Here is a 12,206-nt window from a genome sequence, read left to right as displayed (position 1 = left end):
CGGCGGCCATTTTAGGGGGACAGCGTGAGACGGACTCGCTCCCAGATGCAGACAGGATTGGTTGCACTGGCTCTCAACAGGCTTTGCCCCCGGCGGGTGGTTTTCCCGACCGGGGCTCCCAGGATGGTCCCCCCCCAGGGATTCCAATCAGCTCCCCGTTTTTCTCACCTGATTTTATTCTGGCAATGCACATGGCTTATTTGCAGGGTATGGGAGCGCAGGCGCTGAATCCCCTGGGGGCCCCTCCCCCCAAGGTTCCTAAACTTGCTGTTGGTCTCACCGCCTCGCCCGTTACACCTGGATCCCTGCCGGGTCCCTCTCCCGTGACACCCCGGCGTACCACGGGGGCGGCTCCGCCGGTGAGAGACGACTCCCCGGAACCCCCGGAGGCGCATCCGGATGGACATACGGAGGGGGACGACCCTCGAGCCCTACGGATTTTTCAAAAGGAAGAGCTGGATGAACTCATCCACCATATTATTCAGGAGCTGGACCTCGACCCACCTCCAGATCCGCCGATCCCTGTGGCTCCTGCCGTTGCCACCTCTTCTCGCAAAGGGGATCCAGTACTTGCCGCCCTCCGTCCTAGGGCAAGGGCTTTCCCTATCCATGAGTCCTTCCTACAGCTTCTCACCAGGGAGTGGGACACTCCCGAGGCGTCCTTGAAAGTCACACGCGCCATGGAAAAGCTATACCCGCTCCCTGAGGATTTTTTTTGGATCTTATCAAGGTGCCCAAGGTGGACTCAGCGGTGTCGGCAGTGACCAAGAGGACGACCATCCCGGTCACGGGTGGAACGGCCCTGCGGGATACGCAGGACCGTAAACTAGAAACCTTCCTCAAGAGGGTCTTCGAAGTCTCCGCCCTAGGTATGCGGGCCGTGATGTGCAGTTCGCTCGCGCAAAGGGCCAGCTTACTCTGGGTACAGCAGCTTCTCACCTCTCAGGAGTTGCCCCCCGAAGAGGCCGCCCAGGCGGACCGTCTGGAATCTGCCATAGCATACGGGGCGGACGCCTTGTATGATCTCTTTCGCGTAATGGCGCGGTCCATGGTTTCGGTTGTAGCAGCCCGACGGCTCATGTGGCTTCGCAACTGGGCGGCGGATGCTTCCTCCAAGTCGAGCCTTGGCTCCCTCCCCTTTCGGGGAAAGTTTTTATTTGGAGAGGACCTGGATCAGATCATCAAGTCACTGGGGGAAAATTTGGTGCATCGGCTGCCGGAGGATAGACAGCGTTCCTTCAGGTCTTTTTCTTCCGGTAGAACCAGGGCCAGGGCACAGCGACGTTATAGGTCTTACCGGCAGTCCGGTTCCCGGACACAGCCGACAAGATCCCAGCCTTGGTCTCGTTCCTTTCGTGGGCAGAGGCCCGCGAGAGAGGGTCCAGGGCAGGGAAATCCGCCCACAAAGTCCTCCCAATGATGCCAAAGAAGCCCACTTCTCACCTCCCCGGATCGGAGGACGCCTCATGGACTTCTACGAGGAGTGGGCAGTTATCTCCACGGACCAGTGGGTGCTGGACACCATAAGAGACGGTTACGCCTTGGAGTTTGTCCGCCCCCCGAGGGACCGGTTCATCTTCTCCCCCTGCGGTTCGGATCTCAAGAGGATAGCGGTTCAACAAACACTAGACCGACTGCAGGAAATAGGGGCCATCGTTCCCGTCCCCTTCGACGAGGTGGGCTTGGGCCACTATTCCATTTACTTCATCGTTCCCAAAAAGGACGGTTCCTTTCGGCCCATCCTGGACTTGAAGGAGGTAAACAAGGCCCTCAGGGTCAGCCGGTTCCGCATGGAGACTTTTCGATCAGTGATTGCCGCAGTGCAGAAGGGAGAATTCCTCGCTTCACTGGATCTCTCGGAAGCATACTTGCACATTCCCATCCTGCCGGCTCACCGGAGGTATCTTCGCTTCAAGATTCTCGGTCAACACTTTCAGTTCAAGGCGCTTCCCTTCGGTTTGGCGACCACACCTCGGACCTTCACAAAGATCAAGGTAGTGGTGGCGGCGGCCCTCCGCAAGGAGGGTATCCTAGTACATCCGTACCTAGACGACTGGCTGATTCGAGCGAAGTCCTTCTCACATGGTCAGACCTCAGTGGCTAGAGTAGTACAATTCCTACGCTCTCTGGGCTGGGTGGTGAACCTTCCAAAGAGTTCCCTTGTGCCCTCGCAACACCTGGATTTCTTAGGAGCGAGCTTCGATACCCGGCAGGGTATGGTGTTCCTGCGCCAGGACAAGGCGCAAGCCCTGAGGGAGCATGTGTCTCGGTTTTCGGCTTTGGAAGAACCAACCGCCTGGAATTATCTGCAGCTTCTGGGAGTAATGGCCTCCACCATCGACATGGTACCCTGGGCGTTTGCACACCTGCGTCCACTGCAGGCGTCCCTGCTATCCCGTTGGAAACCAGTCTCCCAGGAGTATCAGGTGATCCTGCCGCTTCCACCATTAGCCAGGAAAAGCCTGGATTGGTGGCTTGTCCCCTCGCATCTGGCTCGGGGAGTCTCGCTCGAGGTTCCCAATTGGGTGGTGGTGACCACCGATGCCAGCCTCGCGGGATGGGGCGCCGTCTGCGAAAGAAGCGCCACGCAGGGGACTTGGACGCCAGAGGAGGCAAAGTGGCCGATCAATCGCCTGGAAACGAGAGCCGTGCGTTTCGCTCTCCAGCGTTTTCTTCCCCTGGTGCGACACAGAGAGGTGAGGATCCTCTCGGACAACGCCACCACTGTGGCCTACATCAATCGTCAAGGGGGGACAAGAAGCAAGCATGTCTCCCTCGAGTCAACTCCCCTGATGGAGTGGGCGGAGAGCAATCTCGTCCGGATAGCGGCCTCTCACATCGCCGGGGTCTAGCTGTTGACGACTTCTTGAGTCGTCAACAGCTAGACCCCGGCGAGTGGGCTCTTTCCGACGAGGCAATGCATCTCATCGTCCGTCGTTGGGGGACTCCACGCCTCGATCTAATGGCGATATTTCTCAACGCCAAGGCTCCACGTTTCTTCAGCCGCAGAAGAGAGCGTGGCGCGGAGGGGGTGGATGCCCTCGCCCTTCCGTGGCCGTCGGATCAACTGCTCTATGTGTTTCCTCCTTGGCCTCTGGTCGGCAAGGTTCTCCGCAGGTTGGAACATCATCGAGGGACTGTAATTCTCGTCACCCCGGAATGGCCCCGTCGGCCATGGTTCGCAGATCTACTTCAGATGACGGTGGACGGCCCACTTCGCCTGTCCCATCTTCCTCATCTTCTGCGTCAGGGGCCGGTATTTTTCGAGCAGGCAGAACTCTTCTGTCTTGCGGCCTGGCTTTTGAACGGCGCCGTCTCCGCCACAGAGGCTACCCGGAGACAGTGATCTCAACGATGCTTCGTTCCCGCAAGCCTTCGACCTCGGTCGCTTACGTTCGAGTTTGGAAGGTCTTCGAAGCCTGGTGCTCCGACCGCAGGGTCCAAACCATGGAGGCGACTGTCCCGCTGATCCTTCATTTCCTACAGGATGGTCTGGATAAGGGTCTCGCCTATAATTCGCTCCGGGTTCAGGTGGCGGCCTTGAATGTCTTGGTACAGAAGGACTGCTCTCTACCCCTTCAGCCGGATATCGCACGTTTTCTGAAGGGTGCCAAACACCTACGGCCACCGGTCAGGGATCCTTTTCCTTCTTGGAGCCTCAAATTGGTGCTGCGAACGCTGTCGGGCCCTCCTTTTGAACCCCTGAGGGGGTCCTCCCTCAAGGACCTGACCCTCAAGACGGTTTTCCTGGTAGCCATCTCTTCTGCTCGCCGGATCTCAGAGCTCCAAGCCTTGTCCTGCCGGGACCCTTATCTGCGTTTCTCCGACTCTGGGGTTTCCCTTCGTACGGTGCCATCCTTCCTACCAAAGGTGGTCTCGGCCTTCCACGTCAATCAAATGGTGGAGCTTCCAGCGTTCTCTCCAGAGGAACCCCGGTCTCTCCGGCTCCTGGACGTCAAGCGTGTGCTGCTCAGTTACCTGGAGGTTACCAATGACTTCCGGGTATCCGATCATTTGTTTGTCCTCTGGTTAGGACCGAGGAGAGGTTCTCAGGCATCCAAGATGACTATTGCGCACTGGATAAAGGACGCCATCTCATCGGCTTACATTGCGGCGGGGCGGGTGCCGCCTCGCAGCGTGTCGGCTCATTCCACGCGATCCCAAGCGGCGTCCTGGGAGGAATCTCGCTCCGTTTCCTCCCAGGAAATCTGCCGTGCGGCGACGTGGAAGTCATTGCACACTTTTTCCAGACATTACAGACTACACCTGGCGCCTCAGTACACGGGTTCTTTTGGCGATCAAGTTCTCCGAGCAGGTCTCTCAGGACCCCACCCGGTTTAGGGAAGCTTGGGTACATCCCACTGTCTGGACTGATCCAGGTACGTACAGGGAAAAGAAAATTATTCCTTACCTGCTAATTTTCGTTCCTGTAGTACCATGGATCAGTCCAGACGCCCACCACTAGGGGTTTCATTAGGTCCTGCTCGGATTCTTCCAGGTAACTTTCATTCTGTTTGTCTCTGATTATTGTTACTGTTCACAGCTCCTCACAAGTTGACTGTTGGTGGTCCCGTTGACTGTTTGTTTACTTATATCTTTCTCTGTTCCTTTTTGGGGACGGATCTGGATCCAAAATGTTGTGTTTTGCTTTTGGGCTTTGCTATGCGTAATACTGAGCTCCAGCAGAGGGTGCCCTACTCTATATGCTGACACTCTCAAACTCTGTTCTGACTCCATCTGCTGGTCGGGGGATATAACCCACTGTCTGGACTGATCCATGGTACTACAGGAACGAAAATTAGCAGGTAAGGAATAATTTTCTTTTTAATCAGAGAAAGTCCTTTACAAGTATAAATATCTTCAGATAATGGTTTCCTTAACAAATGTTATAAGATTCAGTCCCCCGACATGGGATCGTATTTCGCAATGCTGCATTGGTAGGGACAAATGCAGACTTAAGATGTGTCAGATATATTCAATTGTGAGGAGAATTTTGTATGCCAATTACAGGGGCATACAAAAATTAGACAGCGAGCAGAGGAGAAAAAAAACAGTGATTCAAAATGGCTTGCTAAGCACGCCAAATTGGGCTTTCATCAATGAGCTGATTGCAGGCTCGCTAGAAATGGCTGTTTGAAATATCAAAGAGAATTTGTAGCAGTTGTAGATAGGGCTGCATCAGGCATCCAGTTCTGGAGTGGAGGAGTAGTCTAGTAGTTGGAGCAGTGGGCTAGGACCCAGTGAAACCAGCGTTCAAATCCTACTGTTATTCCTTGTGACCTTGAGCAAGCCACTTTACCCTCCATTGCCTCAAGTACAAAATTAGGAGCCGATGCAATATTATACGCAGAAAGCGGCCGCTGACTTTTCAGCGCCCGCTCTCTTAATGCACGCATGGCGCCCGCAAGGGGGGGGGGCGCCATGTAATAAACAAATTAGGGGGTCGCGCTAGCAAGGAGGCGCTAGGGTTGCTTGTGCGACCTTAGTTTTATCAGCGTTGGTCTTCATAACTCAGCGGTCTGCCGAGGTGTTTTGTTTTTTTTTTTACGTAAGAAAAGAAGTACAGAAAAGCATTTTTTTCTGCTTTTCTGTACTTCCTTTACATGCGCTCAGCTATTAACGCCTGTTCCAGGCAGGCGTTAATATCTGAGAGCTAAATATGCTTCTGAGACACACACTTTTTTTTTTAATGCGGAGTGAATGAGTAACAGCCTCATTCAAAGTGTGTTCTCACCATGTAGCTATGCAAAGGAATTATGACACCTTCTATTTTATTCTCCATTCCTTTCCTAGTAATTCCTAGCACTCTATGGGGCATATTTTAAAACTTATGTGCACAGGGTACATTTGTGCGCGCTACCCGGCGCGCACAAATGTACGCCCAATGTTATAACATGCTTGTGCAGCCGCGCGCATGTTATAAAATCCGGGGTCGGCACACGCAAGGGGGTGCACACTAGTGCACCTTGCGCGTGCCGAGCCCTCAGGGAGACCAGCTGGCTTTCCCCGTTCCCTCCCCCCCCCCACCTTCCCCTTCCTTCCTCTACCTGTCCCGTCACCCAGCCCGAAAATAAAAAACCCCAGTACCTTTATCACACAAGTAACGCCTGCTGGCACGCGATCCCCCAGCCCAGCAGCAGTGGAGAGGCCTCTGGCCACATCCCTGCCCCGCCCCCGGACCGCCTCGCCCTGCCCATTTTTTCAAGCCCTGGGACTTACACGTGTCCCGGGGCTTTACACGCATCACTGGGCCTTTTGAAAATAGGCCCGGCGCGCGTAACCCCATGCGCGTAGGCTTTTAAAATCTGCCCCTATTTGCTTTCTTGGCCACTGCCGCATACTGAGCAGAAGATTTCAATATTTTATCCATGAAGATGCCTAGATCAGAAAGTTTTCTGATGAAAGTGTTGGCACCAAATTCATGGAGAGATTATCAAAGAACATGACTGCTATTTTGGTGTTACCAGAGCAAGGAAGGTCCATACCCAGGGGAGTTAATCTGAGAAGAACATCTTGTAAGGTTCATAATGCATGCTTGGGAAGTGGGGGCAATAGTCAGCAGGCAAAGACAGCAATGAGTTGACTAGTATTATTTTCTTCTCCAAGCTGTAGAACAGAATAGCATCATTCATAGTGAAAAAATAACTCCGAGCTTAACTAGGGAGGAAAGACTGAGGTGATCACATTTGCTGATCATACAAAATTATTCAAGGTTGTTAAATGATAAGAGGATGGTGAGAAATATGCAGGAGGACCTTGTGAGACTGGGCATCCAAATGGCAGATCACATTTAATGTGGACACGTTCTAAGTGAAGCAGGTAGGGAAGAGCAACCCAAATTATAGCTGCACAATGCAAGGTTCCAGATTGGGAGTCACCACCGAGAAAAAGGATCTAAGCATCATCGTGGATAATTTATTATTTATTTATTTAATTCTTTCTATACCGACATTCATGAAACAAATCATATCCTATCGGTTCACATCGAACAGGGGTATTAAAACTTTAACATTAATCGTAGCAAGGATGCTACTGATAGAGATGAGAGAAGAGATAAGTTACACTAAACGAGGGTTACTTGAACTTGGTTGATGGAAAGTGAAGAAAGGGGAGAGGAACGGTTGAATAATATATTATATAACAAATGTAACATAACAGATTGTATAGCACATATACTATAAAGTATCAGGTGACAGTTGATAAATAAATTATATAGCAAATATATATTGAAATCTTCTGCTCAGTATGCAGCAATGGCCAAGAAAGCAAATAGAGTGCTAGGAATTATTAGGAAAGGAATAGCGAATAAAATAGAGGGTGTCATAATGCCTCTGTATAACTCCATGGTGAGACCGCACCTTGTTTACTATGTGCGATTCTGGTCACTGCATCTCAAAAAAGATATAGTGGAATTAGAAAAGGTACAGAGAAGGATGACCAAAATGATAAAGAGGATGGAACAGCTCCCCTATGAGGAAAGACTAAAGAGGTTAGGACTTTTCAGCTTGGAGAAGAGACGACTGAGGGGGGATATGACAGAGGTCTATAAAATAATGAGTGGAGTGGAACGGTAAATGCAACGTGGTTAATTACTCTTTCAAAATGTACAAAGACTACAAGACACACAATGACGTTAATAGGTAATACAATTAAGACAAATAGGATAATTTTGTTTTCTCAATGCATAATTAAACTCTGGAATTCATTGCCAGAAGATGTAGTAAAAGCTGCCAGTATAGCTGGATTTAAAAAAGATTTGGACAAGTTTCTGGAAGAAAAGTCCATAAATCATTATTAAGGTGGCCTGGGGAAATCCACTGCTTATCCTTGAGATAAGCAGCATGGAATCCATCAACCTTTTGGGAACCTGCCATGTACTTGTTACCTGAATTGGCTATTATTGGAAACAAGGTTCTGAACTTGAGGGACCTGTGGTCTGACCCAGTATGGCACATCTTATGTTCTTAAGCACTCATTGCTGGCGAAGGCTTGGCAGGCTACAGCAGCTGTTTGTTTCTTGGTTTATGAAATTCTGCGGCTTAGGGCAGCTTTTTCATTTGCCTTCTTTGTGGCCTTAAGGGTTAGTGAACTGGTGCAGGGCAAGCGCATGCAAGGGGTGAGAGGTTTGAACGAGGATGATGTGGTGCTCCATGCAGACTGTGTGATGATCAGAATCAGAAGGTCAAAGACAGACCAGGAAAGGAAAGGAACTTCGGTTCAGATGTGGGAAGTTGCTCTTGCTCTATGACAAACACAAGATCCTTTGTTCAGATTAGGAAGACAGGTGGGGCTGCATTTTTGATCCTTAAAAATGTTACTTTTGCATCCATAGTAAAGAATAATTTAGGGAATGCAGGAAAGGGCCTCTTGCATTAAGCTGAAAAAGGGAGGTGGAAGTCAGGCACATTTAGTAGTTATGCACAAGGAGGATATGGACCCAGAGGGAGGGGGGCAGATAAAATGATATAAAAAGAGAATGGCAGAGATGGAGGAGAAGGGAAACAACAACAAAACATTTTTGGTGACAAAATCGCTATGGTTTTGTATCCTAGGTCAATTGAGGGATGTGTAGATGTGGAAGTAAGCGGTAGAGAAGCATTGGAGTGCATCTTGGGTTTGCAGTATCAGGTGTTAGGATTCAGTGACCATGGGATAAAAGACCAGCTACTCTGATCACAGCTTGAAAGAAGCCAGCACCGTGAGTTATCTTGATACACTTAGGAGGTAATGACTTAGCAGGCCTGAAAGGTGCTAAGCTTATCTTGAGCATCAAGAAAGATATAGCACAGATCTCAGTCTACATTCCCTAGGTCAAGAATATTATGGTCTGATACCATCCCGGCTCCCGAGGCAAGTGTGGAGGTCAGACATGGAGGTGAAGACCATTGAAGCCAAGAGAAAAAGGTTCAGTCGGGAGGTTTCTAAATTTGTTTCCCTTTTAGGAGGTGTGGAGATCAGGCATGATTTGATTTCACCAGGTTGCCTGGAGCTTTGCAGACAAGACTAGATACATCTGTCCAACATAGGCATAGACTTTCTATTGAGGCAGTCTTGAGTGTGAGGAATTAGGATACAGTTGGTGGTGGGAGCTGAGGCAAGCAAGGATGATGTCCCAGTTCTTGGCGAGGAAATCTAGATTCCAGGTTTGGTATGATAGTAGTAGCTCACTCACTGGCAGTAACTGGATAAGACATTAAGTAAAGTCCACAAACATTGGGGAAAGATAGAAGTCAGTGTGTGTGCAGCTCAATCTTACAACAAGTGAGAACACAGTCAAGTCTGGCGGGCTGTTTGCACAGTAAAATACTAGCATGACAGCAGTTGGGTCACTCTGGCAGGCTGGACACAAGACATTAGAAACCTGAGCAGCATAACAGGCATCACATAGCAAGGTCAGTCCGGCAGGCTATGCATTCCTTGAGCTGGCCGGGTCTGTCTGGCAGCCTGACAACTGCAAGCAGGCAAGTCCACTGCAAGTGAGGAATTAGAGCAATGATTGATTGTATGACTGATTACATATATTTATATTACGTTTGTATAAACCTTATTGGAGGACCAATAGCAGAAGGTCATCCTCCAGTAAGACAGCAAGGGGTTAACATCCCACTGAGCCTGACACTGTGTGGGAAGAGTGGGTTTACAGGGCTTCTAGATAGAAGGTAACTTGTACTAATGAGTTGGGTTTCCACCTTTCTCCCTGCCTATTGTGCTGATTTACATTCTGGCACAATCATATTTATAGAGCCATGTAACTGTATGTATAAGGGTAGATATTCAAAGTGCATTCAGCGCTATTTAGTCGGATAAGCAGGATTTATGTGGCTAAGTAGTGGCCGCTGAATATGCTCTTACCAGCCGCCGCTTACCCATATTATACAGCTAAAAGTTACATGTATAAAAAGTGGGCATGTACTGGGTGGATCAGGGCAGAGCGAGTTAGCCGTATAAGTTATACGGCTAATTACCGTTTTTCGGAGTTAGCTGGATAATTTTACATCTAAATTTAGATGCCCCATAGAGTAGGCCTAAACTTAGCCAGGTAGATTTATCTGGCGAAGCGTGCACATATACATGTATGTTCAGTGGCTTTGCTGTGCTGATGAATGTACATCGTAAGCTAGTTAGATTAGTTATAACCAGCAAAGGTACTTATACAGCTAGCTTTGAATATCTAACTCATAATGTTTATTGTTTTCTATCCCACTTTCTCCAAGTAAAGAATCCTTGCATGCTGCCATAGAAGAGTACTGAGTTATTTCTGCTTCACAGAGGCAGGCCACAGCAGAGCAAGTCAGCTACTGAAGCTAATCCACAATGATCTGTGTGGACCAATGAAGACAGCGACTCTTCTGGACACAGATACTTTCTGACCTTCATTGAATGATTAATTACTCCAGGTACAAAAACTACTGTCTCCTGAGATGCAAAACAAAACACTGCAGAAACTCAAGGAGTATGTGGCAGCACAATCAAGTTCTAGCTTAAACCTGGATTCCTTCAAATGGTTGATGGAGTACATGGACAGAGCAATTCAAGTGTACCTCAAGTGACAAGGGATCAAGCATCTGACCACAGTGCCTGATGCGCCCAATCAGAACAGTGTAGCCAAGGGGAATATAAGAACATAAGAACATGCCATACTGGGTCAGACCAAGGATCCATCAAGCCCAGCATCCTGTTTCCAACAGTGGCCAATCCAGGTTACAAGTACCTGGCAAGTACCAAAACACTAAGCAGATCCCATGCTACTAATGCCAGTAATAACAATGGCTATTCCCTAAGTCAACTTGATTAATAGCAGTTAATGGACTTCTCTTTCAAGAACTTATCCAAACCTTTTTTAAACCCAGCTACACTAACTGCACTAACCACATTCTCTGGCAACAAATTCCAGAGGTTAATTGTACAATGTACATTGAATGAAAAATAATTTCCTCCAATTAGTTTTAAAGGTACTACTTGCTAACTTCATGGAGTGCACCCTAGTCCTTCTGATAGCTGAAAGCGTAAATAACTGATTCACATTAACCCTTTCTAGACCTCTCATGATTTTAAAGACCTCTCTCATATCCCCCCAGAGCCATCTCTTCTCCAAGCTGAACAGCCCTAACCTCTTTAGCCTTTCCTCATATGGGAGCTGTTCCATCCCCTTTATCATTTTGGTTGCCCTTCTGTGTACCTTCTCCACTGCAATTATATCTTTTTTTGAGATGCAGCGACCAGAATTGTACACAGTACTCAAGGTGCGGTCTCACCATGGAGCGATACAGAGGCATTATGACATTTTCCGTTTTCTTCACCATTCCCTACCTAATAATTCCTAACATTCTGTTTGCTTTTTTGACTGCTGCAACACACTGAGCCGACGATTTCAATGTATTATCCACCATGATGCCTAGATCTTTTTCCTCCTAATATGGAATCTAACATCATGTAATTACAAAATTAAATTTCATCTGCCATTTGGATGTCCGATCTTCCAGTCTCACAAGGTCCTCCTGCAATTTATCACAATCCGCTTGTGATTTAACTACTCTGAATAATTTTGTATCATCTGCAAATCTGATTACCTTACCCATCGTATTACTTTCTAGATCATTTATAAATATATTGAAAAGCACTGGTCCAAGTACAGATCCCTGAGGCACTCCACTGTTTACCCTTATCCACTGAGAGAATTGACCATTTAATCCTACTCTCTGTTTCCTATCTTTTAACCAGTTTGTAATCCACAAAAGGACATCACCTCATATCTCTTGACATTTTAGTTTTCTTAGAAGCCTCTCATGAGGGACTTTGTCAAACTTCTTCCGAAAATCCAAAAACACTATATCTACCGGTTCACCGTTATCCACATTAATTAACCCCTTAAAAAAATGAAGCAGATTTGTGAGGCAAGTCTCACCTTGGGTAAATCCATGCTGACTGTGTTCCATTAAACCATGTCTTTCTATATGCTCTGGAAGCCAATCTTCCTGATAAGTTCTGGGAAGAGGCATTGATGACTACAATCTATCTGCAGAACCTACTGCCAACTACTACTACTAGGAGTGTGCACTTCGATGAGGTACCCTCACCAAATCTCACAGCTCCAATGAACCCTAACCAGATCGATCCTGTAAGCATCACCACCAACACAGGTCAAGGTGAAGTCATGGTACAATCAGATACTGCCGCCATTACAAACTAAGGTGGAGCTGCAGACA

This window comes from Rhinatrema bivittatum, chromosome 1 (genome assembly GCF_901001135.1).
Source record: "Rhinatrema bivittatum chromosome 1, aRhiBiv1.1, whole genome shotgun sequence".
NCBI classification, from domain to species: Eukaryota; Metazoa; Chordata; class Amphibia; order Gymnophiona; family Rhinatrematidae; genus Rhinatrema; species Rhinatrema bivittatum.
Note: the sequence above shows the minus strand (reverse complement) of the source record.